The following is a 12100-nucleotide window of genomic DNA, read 5'->3' on the forward strand; positions in this document are numbered from 1 at the left end:
ATTTCCTTGTACACATTCTTATACATACATATTCTTTTATGTTGCACTAATGTACATATATATGTGTATACATACACATATCTATCTAAACGTACCCTCATATTTTGCTCTCATGAATGTGTCCCTCTAGATGCAACTCTACCAATCATTTTCCAATTATATAGATATGTATATGGAGGTAAACATATATGTATGTACATTTGTGAAAAATAAAAGAATATGTATGTATAAGAATGTGTGCTGGTAAATCTTGATTTGACCTCACACTATGAAGTGAGCAAAACCAGCGGCCTGATTTCAAAACAGTGAACCTTACAAAGGAGATGACAGAGGATCAAAATATGTGGCACATTGCTGTATTTGAGAAGCCTCATCCATCACAACAGAATTGAGATACAAAATCCAAGGTTTCACGTAAAAGGTGTCACATAAAAAGCATCCAGTACACTCTGTGGAGGGGTTGGTGTTAGGAAGGGCATCCTGCCATACAAATCAGACCAAAACAGATTATGGAACCTGGTGCAGCCCCTGGCCTTATCAGTTCCTGTCAAGCCATCCAACCCATACCAGCATGGAAAACAGATGTTAAATCATGATGATGATAATGATGATCTATTCATTAGAGTATACACACAACAAAAGAAAAATAACCCGACAGTGTAACTTTATTGGGTATGTTCGTTCAGACCTACTTATTTCTATATATTGTGATATGTCCATTTATGTATAATGATATTACTATAGAGATACATGTGCTATTCAGTCTATAACTATGTTCTGCAGGTACATATATATCATTAAGTCATAGTAAACAAATCTATTCTATAGTTTTATCCCTTTTAACTAAATAACTATACACACATACAAATTATTATGAGATTACATAGTTTAAGTAAACAACAATGTAATCATATAAGTCATGATAAAGAAAAAACTATAATTACAATTTTGAGTAAATAATGGATTGATATAATATTAAGTATCATGTTTATATATATAACTAGATACAAATGTGTGTATATATCTAATATAATATAGGATAAATTCTTTATAAGAATTTATCAAGTAGTCAGCGTGAAAAAACCTCAAAATGAAAAAATAACGAAAAATTTTCGTAATGAAAAAAATTCATCATTTCATCATAAAATATAAATACTTATATATAAAGGGAATTAACTGTGTATTAATGCCTCACGCTTCGAGGGACTAAATAAGTAAAAAACTACCAAAAGAATAAGCAACATATTTACTGAAAGCGAGGGAATGCAGCTTTCAAAATTTATCTCTTAAAAACATTTAACTCAACGGTAGACCACTGGTTTCTCAATCAAATACAGAAAAACTGTGAAGTAACCTGTATTCTTTTGTTCATCAGTACATGTATCTTGACCATACGTGTACTGATGAACAAAAGGATACAGGTTACTTCACAGTTTTTCTGTATTTGATTGAGAAACCAGTGGTCTACCGTTGAGTTAAATGTTTTTAAGAGATAAATTTTGAAAGCTGCATTCCCTCGCTTTCAGTAAATATGTTGCTTATTCTTTTGGTAGTTTTTGACTTATTTAGTCCCTCAAAGCGTGAGGCATTAATACACAGTTAATGCCCTTTATATATAAGTATATATATATATATATATATATATATATATATATATATATATATATATATATATATATATATATATATATTTATATATATATAGATTGTTTGAAGTGGAGTACAAATTTATATATAAAGAGACAGGAAGTAGGAAGTAATCAAGATTTTGGATTTTGGATACAAATGAATTATTTAGTACTTCTCTTTTGAAAGATTCTACAGTGATTCATCATGAATGATTCATTTACAGAAAATTCATGCGAGTCAGTTGAAAATAATCTGGGGCTGAACTGGGAAGAGGATATTCTTTATTATTTTGAATCTATATGTATAATATGTATGTGTATAAATATATATGTCTATGTGTATGTATGTGTCTAAATATGTATGGGGGTAATTTTTGGAGGCTTAGTTTAGAGAAAGAAAAAAGAAATAAAGGGGTCATTTTTGGATATGGCTGAAATTGCATTGTATTTTTGGTCAGTTGTCATGTTACACAGCTGTAGAAAGGGGTCCTTTTCTGGGATGGTTGAAATTAACAACAGTTAGGTTCTGAGCTTAAATTCCGCCAAGGTCGATTTTGCCTTTCATCCTTTTGGGGTCAATTAAATAAGTACCAGTTAATCAATGGGGGTCAATGTAATGTACTAAATCCCCTTGTCTATCACCTCTATGTTTAGCCCCCTGTGGGCAATACATATACATACATACATACACACACACACACACACACACACATATATATATATATATATATATATATATATATATATATATATATATATATATATATATATATATATATACATATATATATATATTTATATAGATAGGGTGATAAATTGAATATTAATTCAATTTAAAAATAACCTCAGTGTAATCGGTAGAACTGTATGCAAGTCTTATTTCATGAAGACAATTCGTGTATAGTTCTGCAAATTATATTGATTCTAGAACAGCTGTGCTGACGAGAACACGGATGTGGTTACCTAAGTAAAACGTTAATGTTTGAAACTGCAGTACACAGCTAATTCTTTATTTTATATTTCTCATTTTGTCCTGTTCTGGTGTTTTGCGAAATTTTTCTGGAGAACATTATTTTTCTTTGTGGTTGGGTCGCTGATGACCTCTTTCTAGCATATTGGATGTCCACCTAGTGGTCATCCCTTATACACGTGTAATACAATATATATATATATATATATATATATATATATAAAGAACAAATATCAGTTCCATCACCTGAGATTTGAAACTGCATCTCAGAATTACTGGTTGCACTTTCGCCCACCAAATCAATTTGCAGCAGGAAAAACTTCTTTGTCCTGTCAATTGAAACAATGATTGATGAGTTTTTAATGACCAGCTAGGTGAAATTAAGTTCAGATGAACTAGATCTAACCTGAATATTTAGCTAAGGCTTGTCCATCTTTCTATCAGCTGTAGGCTGTTATAAATATGACCAGCTGACCAGCCAAAGGGGTTAGTATCCTTCTTGTGATCGTGACAGCCTGTTGCTTTTAGGCTGAATGAGAAATGATGTCACTGGGTCAAACGAAAACTACTGTAAGCATCTCTCCTTTCTCCCCCACTCATCTGTTTCACACTGACATTCATCTATTCACACTTTATTAATCTATCTAATTGTCATGCCAACCACATTTACAGATTACCCTTTCTATCACATCTGTCATACACCTTTTCCTCAGTAGTAATTTCACAAGGCGAAGTAGATTGTCAACAAATGCATAGAGTTAAAATTATATGTTGATTTTCATTGATTTATAATTGTAAATTTAACGAAAATAAATCATGTTGTTTGAAACTTTGCCTTTGAGTTACACTTCAACAAGAAGACATACTCTGCAAGAATCATCATCATCATCATCAGTTATGTCCGAAAACTCCATCATCGCCAGATTTTTGAGCCTCATCAGGGTGGATAGATAAGAGTCTATCCACCCTGACGAAAGAGGCTCTGGATTTTACCAATGTTTATTTGCTTCCATTACTGGCTGCAAATTTTTGATGAACTACATCTGCCAACATTATGAATAAGACTGCTTTCTATTTTTAGACATATATTATGATTTATGCATTGTTGTCTCTCAAATATTTAAAATCTACGATTAAGAGGCCTATCTCCTCGCTGACGGTACCTACCCACCCCTACCCATTTTCCTTTATTCAAAAATTCTTATCGCTCCTTAAAATTATGGCTTTTAAGTGTTGATTTCTCAGCCCAAGAATTACAGCGTGATGTTCTGCTTGACTGGTCCCCCCTCTCTCTCTCTCTCTTTATATATATTTATATATGATGATGATGATCTTTTCTCCCACCATGCCTCTGTCTACCCCTCCATCCTCTCTAAATCAGTCCTCTCTCTCTCTCTCTCTCTCTCTCTCTCTCTCTCTCTCTCTCTCTCTCTCTCATAGTTTTTCCTTAAGGTTTTCAGGTTCTGGGTATATATAAATGAGAAATCCATTCTAAATTATCTCAATCTCAAGTCTCCAAGATGCAGATAAGATAGAGATTTTTATTTATTTATGGCCTCAAACATCTCATACCTTTCGCGCTTTAGTCTGCCCTCTATTATTTATCTTGTCTCTCTCCATGAAATTCAATTGAATTCAGTTTTTGTCTTAAATTCATACTTATTCATTTTCTAAGCTTCCTAAATTCATGCTACGTATATATTCTATTCACCTAGATTTCATTGCTCTTTTAAAAATTACGATTTATGCATTGTTGTCTCTCAAATATTTAAAATCTACGATTAAGAGGCCTATCTCCTTGCTGATGGTACACCCGCCCTCCCACCCCCTCCACCGGAAGTGCATTCCTCTGTCATCCTGTCATCCTCGGCTGTCTCCCGGAACCCATCTAGTGGCCTTGGCCATCCTCTCCCCAACCTTTGGGTAGCGCATTAAGTTTGAGTAATGTTTTCAGGTTGTAGGTACTGTTTTGCTTATGAATTCTTCCAATTGCAAGTTTTCTTTTCAGGTACACAACACTGCTTCCCCCTTTCCCAGGCTACAGGCCCACACCCCCAACACCCATACTGTTAGGATTGGCACTCTCAACGTCGGCACGCTGAAAGGTAGATCTGGTGAAATTGTTGATATGCTTGAACGGAGATGCGTAGATATGTGCTGCATCCAGGAAGTAAGATGGAGAGGAGGTTCTGCGAGGTTCCTCACAGGCAAAGAACACAGGTACAAGATTTTCTGGGCAGGGAACACTGACGGGGTCGGGGGCGTAGGAATACTTCTAGCGGAGAAATGGGTGGATAAGGTAATCGAGGTCATTAGAGTAAGTGACAGAGTACTTAAGATTAGACTAGTGCTTCATCATAGATTAGCTACTGTCATCTCAGCCTATGCACCCCAACCGGGGCTACCAGATGGTCTGAAAGACCAATTCTATGACACCCTCTTGCAAACTACCTCGTCGACGAGTGACAGGGACCTTCTCTTTGTGGCTGGAGACTTCAATGGTCATGTCGGACGTCGTGCTGGAGGCTTCCATGGCATACATGGAGGCTATGGCTTCGGTTCCCGCAACGAGGAGGGAACCAGACTGCTGGAGTTCTGTGATGCAACCGATCTTATGGTCTGCAATACCAACTTCAGGAAACCTGCCAGTCACCTACCGCTCCGGCAGACACTCTAGCCAAATCGACTACATCCTCGCCAGAAATAGGGAAAGAGGGCGGCTTATAAATGCTAAAACCTATCCTAGCGAAGAATGTACCCCACAACATAGATTAGTAGTTAGCGACTTTGGGATCAAGGCAAAATGGGTGCCCAGAATTAGACCGGCTTGGAGGAGAAGGGTGTGGAAGCTTAAAGACCCTGCAAATGGACAGAGACTTAGAGACAAGTTACTTGAAGCATTTAACGAAATAGAAGGGGATATAGCATCATACAACGTGGAAGACAATTGGAGATTTCTGCGGGACAACCTGCTGAAAGCCACCGACCAGATTTGTGGGTGGTGTAAGGTCCCCTCCCGACCCAGAGTAACGTGGTGGTGGAACAAGGAGGTAGACAGGGCTATTAGACAAAAGAAACAGGCTTGGAAGGACTGGAAGAACGGTGGTAGCAGGGAATTGTACCAATGTGCCAGAAGGGAGGCTAGGCGACAGGTTTATTTAGCCAGAGGGGAAGCAGATAAGAAAAGATTTGCCAATGTTCTGCGCCGTGAGGAGCAAAGACTCGAGGTATTTCGTGTTGCAAGACAGTGTATGAGAGAGAATAGTGATGTTGTAGGAGAGAAATGTGTTCGCATGGATGATGGTACGCTTGCACTAAATGAGGATGCAAAGAAAGAGGTCTGGAGATGCCACTACGATAGATTGCTTAATAAAGAGAATGAATGGGAGGAAGAGAGCCTGCCGTATGTCGACCCAATAGAGGGACCAGCTATCCGAGTTGATAGTACCAGGGTAGATAAAGCAATTAAGAGTATGAAGACCAGGAAAGCCCCCGGCCCATCAGGAATCACTGCAGAGATGCTCAAAATATCTGGCAGTGTTGGCTATAGCCTAGTCACCCGTATTACGAACCAGGTGATACACGAAGGAGTCATACCCAATGACTGGTGTAGCAGTATCATAATCAACTGCTACAAAGGTAAAGGTGACGCTTTAGATACAAATAATTACAGAGGCATCAAGCTGTTAGATCAGGTTATGAAAGTTACAGAGCGGGTCATAGCCCAACTAATTAGGGAGCGAATCAATTTAGATGAGATGCAGTTTGGGTTCGTGCCAGGTAAAAGCACTACTGATGCCTTATTTCTAGTGAGACAGCTGCAGGAGAAATACCTAGCTAAGGATAAACCTCTGTACCTGGCTTTCGTTGACATGGAGAAAGCCTTTGACAGGGTCCCCCGATCCCTTATCTGGTGGTCAATGAGGAAACTTGGGATAGAAGAATGGTTAGTGAGAGCTGTGCGAGCCATGTACAGAGATGCTGCCAGTAAGGTGAGGGTTGGAAATGAGTACAGCAATGAATTCCGGGTAGAGGTAGGGGTCCACCAAGGTTCCGTCCTCAGCCCCCTCTTATTTATCATAGTCCTCCAGGCAATCACAGAGGAGTTCAAGACAGGCTGCCCCTGGGAGCTCCTCTATGCTGATGACCTTGCCCTAATTGCGGAGTCACTATCAGAACTAGAGGAGAAGTTTCAGGTGTGGAAGCAAGGTCTAGAATTGAAGGGCCTTAGAGTCAACCTAGCTAAAACCAAAATCCTAATAAGTAGGAAGGTAGATAAAACACAAACCCCTTCAGGTACATGGCCCTCCTCACTATGTAGAAAAGGAGTAGGTAGTAACTCTATAACATGTACCCGGTGCAAGCTATGGACACATAAGAGGTGCAGCAACATCAAAGGCAGGTTAACTAGCAAGTTAGTTTTTGTTTGTGGCAGATGTTCAGGTGCAATAAAGACTGTAAACAAACAGGAAACAACTTCTATCTCATTCCAGGGTGAAAAACTAGAGGTAGTCGATAGTTTCCGCTATCTGGGCGACCAAGTTAGTAGTGGGGGTGGGTGCGCTGAAAGTGTAGCTGCTAGAATAAGAATAGCCTGGGCAAAGTTTAGAGAGCTCTTACCCCTGCTGGCGACAAAGGGACTCTCACTCAGAGTAAAAGGCAGACTGTATGACGCATGCGTACGAACAGCCATGCTACATGGCAGTGAAACATGGGCTGTAACTGCTGAGGACATATGTAAGCTCGCAAGGAATGAAGCCAGTATGCTCCGTTGGATGTGTAATGTCAATGTGAATACCCGTCAGAGTGTAAGTATCTTGAGAGAAAAGCTGAACATTAGAAACATCAGTTGTGGTGTGCAAGAGAGATGATTGCGCTGGTATGGACATGTGGTGAGAATGGATGAGGATATCTGCGTGAAAAAGTGCCACACCCTAACAGTTGAGGGAACCCGTGGAAGAGGTAGGCCGAGGAAGACCTGGGCTGAGGTGGTGAGGCAAGACCTTCGTACATTGGGCCTCACCGAGGCGATGACTACTGACCGAGACCTTTGGAAATGTGCTGTGTGTGAGAAGACCCGGCAAGCCAAGTAAGATCGTTGCCAGTGCCACTGGACTGGCTCTTGTGCGGGTGGCACATGAGATGCACCATTTTGAGCATGGCCGTTGCCAGTACCCCCTGACTGGCTCCCGTAGGATTTTCGAGTGAGATCGTTGCCAGTGCCCCTGGACTGGCTTGTGCGGGTGGCACATAAAAGACAGCATTTCGAGCGTGGCCGTTTTCGTGCGGGTGACACATAAAAGCACCCACTACACTCTCTGAGTGGTTGGCGTTAGGAAGGGCATCCAGCTGTAGAAACTCTGCCAAATTAGATTGGAGCCTGGTGTTGCCATCCGGTTTCACCAGTCCTCAGTCAAATCGTCCAACCCATGCTAGCATGGAAAGCGGACGTTAAACGATGATGATGATGATGATGATATGTGTATATATTTTGTATATTAAAACCCAAGCTTTTTATCTGTTTATTTGAATCGTTGTCTCCATATCTGATCACTTGGATTCTCTGCTGACTTGGTCCTCGGTAAAGATTTCAGAGTGTAATTTTAAATCATTTGAGCATTACAAAGTGATTTCTATATCAAGATTCTCTCTGTTGATTATATATATATATATATATATATATATCAGTGGCGTGCGGTGACTTCCGGGGTTGGGCATGCAATGAATTCTCCCCCCCCCCCCAGGCAATTTTTCAGTAAATAAATTTTCGTATTCCTACAATTTACATATGGGAGATTCTGAATATGCAATCACCCCCGTATGACCTAGAGTAAGCAGGGAATAAAAAATGGCTCTGTAAAGATGAGCCTGAAATAAGTGTATTGTTTGTATTTTTCTCTCTCTTCGAAACGTCAGTACTTTCCCATCCTCACTCTCCCTTAAAAAGTCTAAAAATCATAAGTGAAATGTAATAAAGATGAAATTGGATTCTGTTAATATTTTTGTATATTCGGAATCTCTGTTAAAGGTAGGAATCAGAAAATTTTTTTTCACAAAATTCGTTTTTCAAAGGGGTGCGATTCTGCATTAGCCCCTATACCTATTGGTTGAGCTGAATCAAATTGAAATGATTTAATTAAGAGAACACATTTAGTTACATTATATGGCCATGCTTTAAGATCGTTATGCCCTGGAAGACAAGTCAGGTGTTTTATCATGCTACTTGTCTATTCTGGGAAAATTATCGATACTCAAGCAGACTGTTCTGAGACTTACTGAACTCTGTATATTAAAAGACTACGTCTCACGCACACACATTGAAAATACACTCATATACATGAATACACACACAATGAAAGACAGTGAAAATTCAACATTATAAAAAGCCCCCAAAACTGTTGTGGCAGAAGTCAACATCTCTGAGATTGAAACAAGACATTTACGGCCGTAAATAGACTACACCCAGCAGCACAGAAAGGAAAACCTATGTAGGTTAGGCGTGACGAAGAAGTCAAACCATTTCTCCTGCCAAACAATACTGATGGTCGAACCTTACATTATAACAAACACTAACCAAAACCTGTAATATATGCCCTTTAATATATTAATTTTTTTTTTAAGGTTCTAAAATGTTATTTACCTCATTTATAAATTAATTCAATTCTTCGATCTTCCTGGGCAAATATATCTATCACATTTTCATAGAAATCTTCTCTTTTCATCAATTGTTGTAATAAATCTTTTTCAATTGACATTAGTGCTAACCCAGACAGTCTTCTTTCTCCTGTCGCATTTCTTTGGTATGTTTTGATTCTACTTAATGCAGAAAAGGATCACTCTACAGAAGCAGTGGTAGACAGAATTGTCAAAATCAACTTGCACAGATTGAAGAGTTCTGGCATAGCTTCAACAAGGTCACTGCTGTAAATGTAACTCATTAAATGACTTAACTTCGCTTTTTAAAATCTTTCATTGAATACGTCACATTGAGCTCACTTTGTAATCGAATTACATCAAAAAATCTGCCATACGTGATTTTTAAAGAATGTATAGAGTCCACAGGAAATTGTTTGCAATATTCATCAACTTTGTTGAAATTCAAAAGTTCCATGAATTTAAACTCTTCTAAGGATGAATATCGTGCTTTTATTTGGTCAACTACTGTACCGATAATTTTGTTACAATGCATTCTAATAATGACGTTGAGGCTCAATAGATATATTTTTGGATCTCTGAATTCCGATTCCTGCATCGACTCCATATTTTCCCCCTAATATATCATAAAAGATTGAAAAATTATCAAGTTTGTTTTCGAGTACAGTTCTAGTTTTATCTATTTGCTCTTTACAATACACTATGTCATGACTTTTACTCTGGATATTAAATAAGACGTCAGTAAAAGAAAAAATGTCACTGAATACTTCTAACAAAAATAAGAAACCACTGGTTTGACAGACCAGTGAAGATAGAAGCTGTATCTAGATGACTTTCCATTTTTTGTCATATTTACTGATTAAATATACGAATTCTTTGGTCACCCACAGGTTATAATTAATTGTTTTCCATCGAAGTCTCTTTTCGAAAAACTATTTCTCAAAATATCGTTTATAACACACATTTCACTCATTTGGAAAAAAGTAACACACATGTAAGCATCTGCGTATATTGTAAGTAAATTTAAAAAAAAAAAAAACGGAAAAATGACGTTAGTCAAATTAAATATTTTTGTTTTCAGAACACTCCAAAAATATAATAGTGCAAACAGATGTTTTGGATAAAAGATTCAAACTTACCGCCAGGCTGTTCCAAGAATTATGGCTAATTATAGCAGTTCTTGAGAACTGCTCTAGTTCCGGTCAAAACCAGCTAACAAAGAGATAGAGAGGTGGGGGCCATGCTATTATCAGAAAGCATTACTTCCTATGATAAATTTGTGGAATCACTGACAGAGAGAGGAAGGGGTACAAAATATATATGCTATCGGTCTTAGCATATCTCACTCAGAGAGAGAGAGAGAGAGAGAGAGGAAGGAAGGAACGAAGGACAAACTAACATAGATAGGGAGTTAGGTGTCTATAAGCTGGATTCTCATTGCATACCCTTCTCAAAGCTTTTACTAGTCACTGAGAGAGGGGAAGGGGAGATCGGCTTAGCATATCTTTTGACAGGTCACTAAGAGAGAGCGAGAGAGAGAAGAAGGAAGGAAGGACAAACTAACATAGATAGGGAGTGTCTATATGCTGGATTCTCAAAGCTTTTACTAGTCACTGAGAGAGGGGAAGGGGAGACGGAATATTTCGAAAACTGGACGGATTATTTTTTGCAAAGTAACTATTTTATCTAATTTTCCGATTATATAACAGGACATGCAGTGCATAGCTTGCATGGCTGAGACTGCACGCCACTGATATATATATATATATATATATATATATATATATATATATATATATATATATGGGAGAATTTACGAAAAAAACAACAACAGACGAGGACAGGTGGTGTAAACAACAAAAGGATGTATTAGTTTAACGCTCGGGAATAAGAAAGTCTTTAACGTTTCGAGCTACGCTCTTCAACAGAAAGAATACGGAGAAAACAAGGAGAAAAACACGGAGAAAAAAAAATTGAATGTTTTGGTTAGTGATCTATCATGGCGACTGCCAGACAGAAAGTTTGCACAGGAGAGCTAAGAAAAAGGGGAGATAACAAAAGGGGAAAGACGCGGTGATCCATATATGTGAAGCTGTGTGTGTGTGTGTGTGTGTGTGTGTGTGTGTGTGTGAGAGAGAATGCTGGTGATCTTGACATATGTATGTGTGTATGTAGGTGTGAAAAAATGGGGAGGGGAAAAAGGAGTGTGTGCATGGTGGTGTGTTGTGAAGTGATGTGTGGTGTGATCTGAGGGTGTTGGGATGTGGGAGTTGGAAGGTGGGGAAGGCGAAGGAGAGGTGGGTGGGAGGAGAGGAGAGGTGGGTGGTAGGAAGTAGGAGGGAGGGAGGGGGGAGAGAGGCAGAGGGAGGTGTTAGATGGGGAGGGGAGTTGAGCCCATGTGGCGCAAAGGAGCGAAGAGAGAAGATTAATCCCTGTTCACAGTGCAAACTAGAATCCAGATGGCCCCTGTGCATGGACAATCCAAACACGGACAGGTGTTGCTGCAAGGAGTGACCGGCAGAGCGGAAATGGGGTGACACTAGGGTGTCATTGCAAACGTTGATGTCTCGGAGGTGTTCCGCGAATCGGTTGGCCAGGCGGCGCCCCATTTGTCCGATGTACAGAGAATGGCAGAGAGAGATGGAGATGCAATAGATGATGTTGGTAGAAGTGCAGGTGAAGGAGTCGGTGATGGGTGCTGGTGAGGAGGGTGGTGTTGGAGAGGTAAGGGCAAGTGCGGCAGCGTGGGTGGGAGCAAGGGAACGAGCCAGGTTGGGAGGTTGGGTTGGGGAAGAAGCTGTGGACCAAGAGGTCTTGTAGGTTATGGGCTCGTTTGAAGGAGGGGAGG

At 39.2% G+C, this 12100-nt stretch overlaps 1 protein-coding gene across 1 annotated transcript in view; it reads right to left on the reverse strand.

Annotated features, from left to right (window-relative positions):
* LOC106869597 (HORMA domain-containing protein 1) overlaps window positions 1-12100 on the reverse strand; it is a 660018-nt gene that overhangs the window by 182506 nt on the left and 465412 nt on the right. The gene's annotated exons all lie outside the window — the stretch shown is intronic.

Source organism: Octopus bimaculoides, chromosome 5 (genome assembly GCF_046866305.1).
Source record: "Octopus bimaculoides isolate indiv1 chromosome 5, ASM4686630v1, whole genome shotgun sequence".
Classification (NCBI taxonomy): domain Eukaryota; kingdom Metazoa; phylum Mollusca; class Cephalopoda; order Octopoda; family Octopodidae; genus Octopus; species Octopus bimaculoides.